This window comes from Strigops habroptila, chromosome 5, assembly GCF_004027225.2.
Source record: "Strigops habroptila isolate Jane chromosome 5, bStrHab1.2.pri, whole genome shotgun sequence".
NCBI classification, from domain to species: Eukaryota; Metazoa; Chordata; class Aves; order Psittaciformes; family Psittacidae; genus Strigops; species Strigops habroptila.
Window position 1 is genome coordinate 78,253,905 of NC_044281.2, and position 10,772 is coordinate 78,264,676.

Here is a 10,772-nt window from a genome sequence, read left to right on the forward strand (position 1 = left end):
CAAGTCTGTGCACAGCACAGCTTAGAGCACACTTTTGCTAGTGACGGGCTGCTTAAAAAGCTATTGTATACCTGAGACTGCAGGAGTCACTGGAAACTCATCGGTCATCCTAACAGTTGATCTAATTTCCTTTTGTCTTCCAAAGGATTGTCTTTGGGATGCGTAATCTGGTTTGCCAGAGCACTGAAAGGATGGGGCTTTTTGTGTGTCAAAAGCTTCTTTGCTGGACCAGGCTTGCTAAAAAGCCAGTCTTAGAAAAGAAAAGGCGTTGCATAAAACAGCATTTTTCATTTTATCTGTTGGGTAGAGTTACTTCACACACCTGAAAAAATCTGAGAGATTTTTTCCACTTTCTAATGAAATTTAAAGGCCATTAAGTGATATTAAAATGCAAGGAGAAAAGAGAATTTAGTCATAAGAAAGCCATGGTCGCATTCTGTTTCTTTGGCTTGATTAACCTCATCTCTTGGTCACTCTTGTTTTGATGTGTAAAACCTTGATTCTGCCTCTACCTGTTTGAATCCCTCATTGTCAATGTACCAATAGATAAACACCCACTAGCATTTATCTAACATAGGTCATTTATTTCATTACTAGTAGTTCCATAACCAGTATTCAGCTGAGAATGAAAACCTGATTTAGGTAACTGTGAACATCTGCCTGACCCAAGCAGGGGATCTTAGGTTCAGTGACCCAGGAAAAACCAAGTCATGGCAAATTGCCCCACAATGACCTGCTAGCATTAATCAAATTGCTCTCTCCACCTTCCCTGCAGAGGAAAAGCCATGAGAGAATCCAGTACCCACTGTGATATACTGAATCAGCTCCAGAACTACTCCAGAATTTAAACTTATGGGTTCATCAACCTACAAAGTCTTATCTCCTTCACTCTTCTTTTTCACAGATGTGTCCATGAGGTTGATAAACAGCAGAAGCAGATGTGAAGGTCATGTTGAAGTCTATTACATATAGCTGGGGGACAGTCAGTGAGGACTTCTAGGACATAAATGATGTGCAAGTTGTGTGCAAGCAGCTGGGATATGGGAAAGCTCTCTGCATTAGGAAATGCACATTTAATTCTATGATCAAGGAACATTTTCCAGGATGATATAAATTAATCCAGGAAATTAATCCTATCTGTGGGAATGATCTTACATAGGACAGTCAACACATAGCTGTGGGCACAGAGAAGATGCCAGTGGACTTTGCTCAGGTGCCTTTGGCATGATTTTATTTATGTAAAATTATGTAAATTACAAACTAATAATCAGCCTGAGGCAAGGCTTATGGCAACAAAGCCAGCAGAGCTGTCAGGGTGTGACACAAAAGAAGCACAATGTGAACACAGAACTGAACCCTGGAATAGGTTGCCCAGAGAAGTTGTGAATACTCCATCCCTGGCAGTGTTGAAGGCCAGGTTGGACACAGGGGCTTGGAGCAGCCTGGTCCAGTGGAAGGTGTCCCTGCCCATGGCAGGGGTTGGAACTGGATGAGCTTTAAGGTCCCTTCCAACACAAACCAGTCTGGGATTCTATGATTCTGTGAATTAGGTATTTACTGTTATATATATTTTGCTTTAGTTTGAAGCAAAGGAAAAAAGATATTTATTTGAAGAGGATGACAAGTCCCACGCTTCATCAAATCATGTAGACAATTATGGAGGACTCAAATGTTTGGAAACCACCTTGAAAAAGAGCGTAAGGTGTGCAATTCAGAACTTACACTGAATGAAAATCATACTCCTTTAGCAAATCACATTGCTTGGACATGCCTTCAGAAATTCATCACAGAAGAGCCAAGTGTTCCTCACATGTGCCTGTTTAGACTCCCTAGAAGTTTTCCTCTGGGAACACAGCCTTCCTTAAAGTGTTGTGCTACTCACTGAACCTGTACAGAGCAAATGGCCACATCCATCATTCTTAAAATAACCTGGCCTTTGTATCTTATTGTTTACTTATGGTGCAAGTACTGCAGAACATCAGAGGGATGCCCACCTCTGCACCAGGACCTGCCCAGTTTGGAGGAGGTTCTGGAGTTATTTTCCTCAATGACATGCAGTGTTGAGGATAGGAAGCTTACGTGTGGCAATGCTCCCACAGCAGATGATAGTCAAGACATAATGGTGGCCACACTGAAGAGGCCCATGCTGCCTGTTCAGGTACTTGCTGCTTTGCACTAGAAGGCCACTTCCATTTTTGTAATGCTTAAAGGATGCTGGAGACAGTCACCAGCACTGGTGGTACCCTGCGTGACCCCTACCCATGGTACCTGCTGAGATCAAAGGGATTTGTTAGAAGATGAGAAAAGCTCTTTATTAAGACTATACCATTGTCCACGTAAATGTGAAAAGCAGGAAAAGCTGCAAGAACACAGCACACACCAAGATAAGCAACCTGTGTTGACACAAAGCCTTAGCTGGGTAACAGGATGAAATGACCTGTCCTACTGTGTGCAGATCCAGGATCACCGATACCCGTTTACATTGGCACAGCCTACATCTCTGACAAAGGTTTTGCCTGGCAGGATACACACAGGTGGACTGAGGCTTCCAGAGGCTGGATGGGGACATTCCTTATCCCAAGGCAATTCTCCTCTGGGATCAAAAAGCTGTACCCTGCACTCAATACTCAGTTTTGTCCACAGAAGATAGCTTCACATGTAAAGTTTCCACTTTGCTTTACCGATGAATTCATCATAAATGCAGGGAACTTCTTTGAAGGTTATGTTATAGGGGATGTGACTTATTCCACCTGGGCTTTGCTCTTTTCTCTATACATTCATTATAATTGAGAACATGTCTAGACAGCTAAGCAACAAATATTAGGGCACTAAACAGCTTCATATAGATGGCATGGGTAACATCAGCAGTGAGTATACAATACCATGGGCCTTAACAGGAGCAAAGAACCAGGCACATCCCCAAGGTCTCCAAATCTCAATCGAATATTGTGTTTCCAAATGCAAACCATACCAAGAAGCTGTAGAACAGCTATTCGTAGAATCACAGAATCATAGAACTGTTTGGATTGGAAAGGACCTCAAGATCATCCAGTTTCAACCCCCCGCCATGGGCATCATCCTTCATTGCACGCACATTGCACCCAGCTCCTTGCTAACCTCAGGTGCACGGAGAGATGTGTGTACACAGGACGAGGATCACTGTTATCAGGTAATTCTGCTGCCCCTGAGGCAGCAGGGAATGAAAAGTAGGAAAAAGGTAGTCTTTGTCTCCTCTGCTTGCTCACTGATGAAACAAAGAATGACGTGTTCTAAAATCAATGTTTTGGCATGTCCTTAATCATAGAATGGTTTGGGTTGGAAGCGACCTTAAATGTCATCTAGTTATTATGTTTAGCTAAATAATTTTTCATCATGTTTTTTTAAGACACTACTTTTTTAAGCAGCTAAGCAGGTCCTTATCAAAGGTGTTTCATGACCTGAGAGAAATATTTCTCTTGTCTCCCCAGGTCAGCCCTGATGGGGCAGATGACTTTGCTTGTGTGGGGATCTGGGTTTTACCACACTGGTCCCTCAGCCCTACCAGCTGTGCGCTGCCGGGGCTGTTTCTGTACAGTACTGCAAACACCTTCCTTATGGCAGGGCGTTAGATATGGCCATAACCAGACTGTTGGGAACAGCAAAAACAGCATAAGAAATCTTCTCAAAAGCGCAATACATACATTTAAAGAAGTAACAAATACATTATTATAGCATAGAAGAAATTGCACCACTTTGTGAGTTCACATATTCACACACATTAGTTTATTTTTTTTTTTTCAGGGAAGAAGAAATAAGTATTTGTATGAGAAATACAAGTATAGGAGAAAAGCAGTCACCCCTAAGTTATACCTTCAAAGATGCTTCAATAAAATTCTTTACAAATATTAAATATGAGAGCTGTCAGGTGTCATGGTTTATAACCTCTTTAAGTGATAATAAGAGAAAAGCAAGGGAAGATGAAATAGACGGATACCTGAGGTGGGCCAGAGTTTCTCGTGATCTCCATTTGGGTATAGACATATCATCTGACCTTAGAATCATAGAATGGTTTGAGTTAGAAGGGACCTTAAAGATCATCTAGTTCCAACTCCCTGCCATGAGCAGGGACACCTTCCTTGGCAAGAGACAAGTGAGGAATGGAAACACTCTCCTGCTGCTTGTAGCTGTCTCTTTTGCATGTGTTTGTTTTCACCTCTGCTTACTTTTAGAGGTAATTACCCAAGCAGAGGCCTCTTTCTGGACCCTACAAAAGCACCGTGTCTTTAGACCACCTTACCCAGAAACATGCTCACTCCCTAAGGACAGTGTCTCGCTGCCCTCCTGTGGCAGGAGCCACCAGAACAACTTAGCATTTTCCCATTGCTTTTTCGCCCCTTAAACTATGCTAGACCCAGACCCTTATGGAAATTAAAACACCAATTTTCCGTGAAAATGACATGTTTAAATTCCTTTGGAGAGCTTACTTTTGTTTGTAAATGTTGGAGAAGTTGCCTGGTCAGAGCTGCAGAGCAGCATGAATTCATGGAGAACTTGCCCCAGGCAGGTGCCCTATGGAGAATACATCACATATAGAATCACAGAATTGTTTCAAAAGGTTAAAAAGACCTTTAAGATCACCGACTCCAACTGTTAACACGATACAAAATACATGCTGAAATTCATAAATAGTTAGAAAAAGCTGGAAAAAGCTATTTCCAGGGAAAGGTAATTTTAGCAGTGCAGCAAAACTTCACTCCATGAAGAAAGATTAACACCCAGCCTTTAGCATAAAGCTATTTCACTACAGACAAGTGCTGTTTGCTTTCTATTAGTGGATTTTTATCCTTTAAGAAGTTCTGGGAAACAGCTTTGCTGTTCTAAGATCACAAAGGTCACCCTAGCGTCATCACTGCTGGTTCCTGTCACACAGGATTAGGCTGCTTACTTAGCTGTGGACTGAAGTCTTACCACCACCCTGCTAATGGTGCTTCAATGTCTGTGATGGGAGCTGTAATGTTTAACGTGAAGGCTGGTCATCCTTTGTCATCTATCACTACAGATTAGCTGTAGAAACCTTCTGTCCCACTAGAATTTGCATCTGCCACCATTACTTCTTATATATGGTGTAAAAGAGACTAAGGAGAGATCCAGCCTCCAGGGAGTGGAGTCTTCAACCCTGATGTGTTCACTGGGACTAATGTCCTTTTCAGGACCTGTTTTGTATAAGAGATTGAGGAATGCTGAAAAAGTAAATCTTGATGCTTCTTCATATTCAAGATGTTTGCATTCAGCCATGTTCCACATATTTTCCTACCGCTATATCGAGGGTCCAAATAGAGGTGCATTGAAATGCCACTGAGTAAGATCTTAGCTTATAAATAGACTAGATGCCTACAAATAGATAATGTGAATTATGTCCCCACTTTCTATTGACACCATGCTCCTGATGCATGGCATTTCTTGGACAAACAGCTTTACTGCTGAGCACACTGGCTGAATCACCAGACCTACACATTAGTTTTTTCCACAGGACTCTACACTTCCTAAAGAGAGTGTTATTGAAAGTTCAGCAGCAGCCAAAGAGTATTTTCTTTATAAAATGGATTTGAAATGCACAGAAATAGCACATGCATACCAGACATCTGTGCCTTCTACATGATATTGCTCAGATCCAAATCTTTAAATCCAGAGCACTTAGACCTGAGCCACATCACAAGATATAATGAATTTGGTTGTCATTGTTTTGAGAATAAAATCTTACTGAGATTTCAGTTGGAGTTTTGGGCTGTTTCTAAAATTTCTTTTTTATGCAAAAGTGAAAAATGTTTGTACAAAACAGCTTAATTGCTGTCAGGAAAGCAAACTGGCACATACTCTACTGTTCAGGCTCAGCTTACAGCCACATGTGTAGAAATATATTGGTAAGGATCTACCTTAAACACACTTAGTCACTTCAGGAAATGACACTGAATTCAAGTAATACACACACATGACTAGGAGTTTAGATACTTGGCTGGTTTCGTTCAAGAAAGTACTGTGAAGGTAAGAACATGGATATCTAGATAAATATCACACATTGTTCTGTACTAAGAAAATAAGAAAAGCATTGGTGGAAAGAAAGAATTGAAGTTCGTTTCTAAATCAGCTGAGACAAATTAGCTTTGCTTTTTTTCTCTCTATAGCTGAGATCCATCTTCTCCCTGACAGTACAGAGTGAGGTACAGCTGGAGGCATCCTTTGGGGCACCAGAAGGCACAGTGGTGTTGACTCCACTACCTCATGCCAGGGGGGCACTGGCTGAAGTGATCCTACTGGATTGCTGGCTTTGCTAGAGGCCAATCTTTTACAGCTGTGCAGGTGGGATTCCCTTTTTTCATGGTAGCCACCTATTCTGAAAAGATCCCCTGAAAACATGTGGCAAAGGATAATCTCCAGCGTGACCTGTTGCATATTTCCTCTTCACAATGACTTTTGCATGCTTTCTCCTAGTCCTTTATTAGAATCATAGAATCATAGAATAGTTAGGGTTGCAAAGGACCTTAAGATCATCTATTTCCAACCCCCTGCCATGGGCAGGGATACTTCACACTAAACCATGTGGCCCAAGTCTCTGTCCAGCCTGGCCTTGAACACCGCCAGGGATGGAGCATCCACAACCTCCCTGGGCAACCCATTCCAGTGCTTCACCACCCTCACTGTAAAGAACTTCTTCCTTATATCTAATCTAAACTTCCTCTGTTTAAGTTTGAACCCGTTACCCCTTGTCCTACCTCTACGGTCCCTAACAAAGAGTCCCTCCCCAGCATCCTTGTAGACCCCTTTAGACACTGGAAGCTGCTCTGAGGTCTCCACGCAGCTTCTCTTCTCCAGGCTGAACAGCCCCAACTTTCTCAGCCTGGCTTCATACAGGAGGTGCTCCAGCCCCTGATCATCCTCGTGGCCTCCTCTGGACTTGCTCCAACAGCTCCATGTCCTTTTTATGTTAAGGACACCAGAACTGTACGCAGTACTCCAAGTGAGGTCTTAGTTTCTGTTTGTATTAGTTTGTATATATATCGGCATTCTAGTATCTTCTGCCTTTCATCCTTTAATCGCACATCTCTTGCCTCTAGAATAACTGTTTCTAGTTTCTCCCCTTCACCTGATATATGTCGTGCCTCAATTCTTTCTTGTAGTATCTCACAGACCACAAAGCATGTCACAAAGGCTATGTGCAGTTTATGTTTATATGGGATGTAAACATGTGCTTGTCCTTCGAAGACAAGGGGAAGATCTCAGCCTGTTTTGGTCAGAAACATACCTGCTGTGAAACTGTCAGATGGAAAGCAGGGAATAAATGGTCAGTGGAGTCTTCATCTCGTCCAGCATTTATGGTATTGTAACAAAGGTGATTAATTCCCTTTGGTAATGTCATAGAAACTGCTTCTTACAAGAGTAATCTGCAGCAGAACAGAGAGAAATTGCTTGAGGCTTGCCCGACCTTTTTAGGATGCTAAGCTTTTTTTGGCACAATTCTCACACCAATTTAATCTGGTTTAGTAGGGTTGTAAGTCAGAAACCGACTTAACCGGTGGTATGAGAATCCTTACCAAACAGCCTAATCTCCAAAATAAACCACAGCTTCCTGGAACACCCATATCATCAACACACAGCCACAAATGTGCCTGAGGAGTGTTTGGGAAGATCTTGGCAGCAAATCCGGAACAGCGCTGTGATCTGGATCTACTTATCCGGATGTGTGGATGTACCTTGTGAAATGAAAATATGCAGTAAATCACTTCTTTGGCATTGATTTGGAAGTTCAGGAAGAAAGATCAAATTGCACAGCACATACCTTTGATGTAGACCAGAACTCATTCAGTATAAATTCTGAACTTGCCTGGTGTTAGAACAAACAAGCACAATGAAAATGGACCTTCGAGTGAGTCTGACTTGGTTGCTCCTCTTAAGTGCTACTTTTCTACCTGAATCAGGTACTATGTCTGTTTCTTTCATGCTTGCAGGGAAATGTTACAAACAGAATTAGTTCCTAATACAGACAGGCTTGCTGGGAAGTGGTAGCAAAGAATCTCCTATAATATTGCTGTTAAGATTTGTACCATAGAACGGATGGTTTAATTTCTCTTCTAATTCAAATATTCAGATCAAATTCGTAGGATGTATTGCAAAATATAAACTATGAAGGTTACAGACTGAAGAGGGCTGAAGATTCTCTTCTATGAGGGGAAGAGGTTGGGGAAATTGTTCTATAAATATTCTAGATGTTATTGTTGTTGTTGTTGTTATATTCTATTTCTAGTTTTGAAATTAAATTCACCTATACTGTATATTTTTAAACAGAGAGAAAGAGAGAAAAAGAAACATAGAGCAGTCTGCCAGACCCAGGTGGAAATATACTTCACCGCAGTGCCATGTTCTTTCAAACTTCAAACAATAACCCCAAACCTTGCTTATAATCTTGCTAGTTTGAATGAGATACTTTGACCTTTAATTATCAGCATGGGCACCATGAAAAATGTCTTTTCACTCCCTTACAAAAAGAGAACGTTTAACAGAGTGTAGGTTAAGGGGTTGGCTATATTGAATTATTTATAGGACAAGAGCAAAGACAGCCCAGAGGGAAGTTCAGCATCAAAGAGGACTAAGATGCATTTCAAGAAGGTGGTAAAATCCCAGCACTTCAGCAACTCTATAACCTTTGTCCTTATTCCATAGGTTCACTTTTGTCTTTGGTTTCATCTGATGTAGACTAGATAACTTTGACTGGAAAAATCACTTAGGATCCTGTCTTGCAAACCCAAGACTTGAGTATCAATAAAGTAAAAGTCTGTGAAAGGGAGTGAAATGAAATTTCTCCTGATGTTAGTGACTGAATCAGGCACAGCTCTTTAGAGCATGATAATTCTGAAAGAGCAAGGATATTGTTTCAAAAAGCTGCCATTTGAAAACATTGCTTCGACCACTGGCAGCCTAAACCCTTTTTCCTTTCAGTGAATATAAGCAGATTTTCAAAGGTATTTATGTGACTAAAACTAATAATCTAAACCACAAGGTCAGACCACAGGTTTGTGTCCTGGTTTGGAAGACCATTTCATCCCCTGGTATCTGAACCATGATGCCATGGTCTTCTTTAGCCAAATATTCATTTGAAAATACCTTAAGCAGTCTATAGTATATTCTTCCCTGCAGAGTTAGACAAAGCTGGGCTTCCCATGCAGACCTAGGCAGCCATTTGAAAATATTTAAGCTTACATTTCTATTATTCTATGATTCTATGTCAGGCTGTTGGCCAAGACAACTTTCTGCACAGACAAATTGTCCACAGCCTCCCCTGCCACTGTGGTAATCACGAATGGCAAAGGAAAGTAACCCTTTGGACTGCCCCAGTGAAATCTGGCAGAGCTCAGCTCCCAGAAGCCCATGTCTTCACTAGAGATGAAGGATGTACACGAGGATTTCTGGGGTCAGATGCCGTTGCTCTTTCTTCTGCCATGAAATAAGGCCCTCTATCAGCATCTTCCACTGAACTATGAGGAAATGAATATGTCCTTCCAGACACACGTCCTTCCAGGGACCACAGAATTACTTTGAAAACACACCACATACTTTTTACAAGGGCCTGTAGTGACAGGACAAGGGAGAATGGCTTTCACCTGCCAGAGGGGAGATTGACATGAGCTCTTAGGCAGAAGCTCTTCCCTGTGAGGGTGCTGAGGTGCTGGCACAGGGTGCCCAGAGAAGCTGTGGCTGCCCCATCCCTGGCAGTGTTCAAGGCCAGGTTGGACACAGGGGCTTGGAGCAACCTGCTCTAGTGGAAGGTGTCCCTGCCCGTGGCAGGGGGCTGGAACTGGATGAGCTTTAAGGTCCCTTCCAACACAAACCATTCCAGGATTCTATGATACCAACACTTACTGTATCTAACTCTGTATCAGCACATACCAGGTACCATCACACAACAAAGCATAAAATATACCTAGTGTTGTGATATGTTACATCAATACTAATATATTTTCTCATTTGCCGCAGGAAGTGCTGCGTTGGGGAGCTCACAAGAAGACTCAGGAACTGGAGATCAAAATTCGCTATGGAAGAAATTAGAAGAATGGTTAAAAGGCCTATTTAACCACGGAGGTAAGAGGATGAGACATGCTCCTGAGTGAGAACACACTGAGCTCTGGGTGAGCTGGTTATCTCACCAGCACAGCCAACAATAAGTTACCATGACAGATTAAGATCCTGTACACTGCAAAACCATGTGAACAGGGCTGAATTAACCACACTGATTTGGGCTCTGCTGTTCAGCTCCCTATCCTGTACTGCTTTGTGCACTACAGGCATCCTCCAGTAAGCCCCAGGTACTGGGAACACAGAAACACCGGGCAGCCCAACACCTGATGTTTAAATTATTTCATTGGTGTCTCAGTTCTCATGACCATTCTTACAGTTCTCTAATCATTTATTTCCTGTAACTTCCAACATCCTCAAAGAAGTCCCAAACATCCATTTCTACATCAGCACTTTCCACAGACAGAACTGTTGTGACACCTTCTACAGAACCCCTGATTTCTGCTGGCAAAGACAAGGGGAAAAAAACAAACCGCAAATATAATGTGAGGAAATTGTAAGCAATACATGTAATTTGTTTAGAGTAGACAGGAGGAACACTGGGAATTCAGTAAAAATATTTAATAACTCTGTAGCTAATTAGCCTTAGAAAAGCCAATAACCAAAACCATCTTCATTTTCACAGGAAAATGTGGAGGGAAAATGGGTATATGATTAAGCCTACCTGC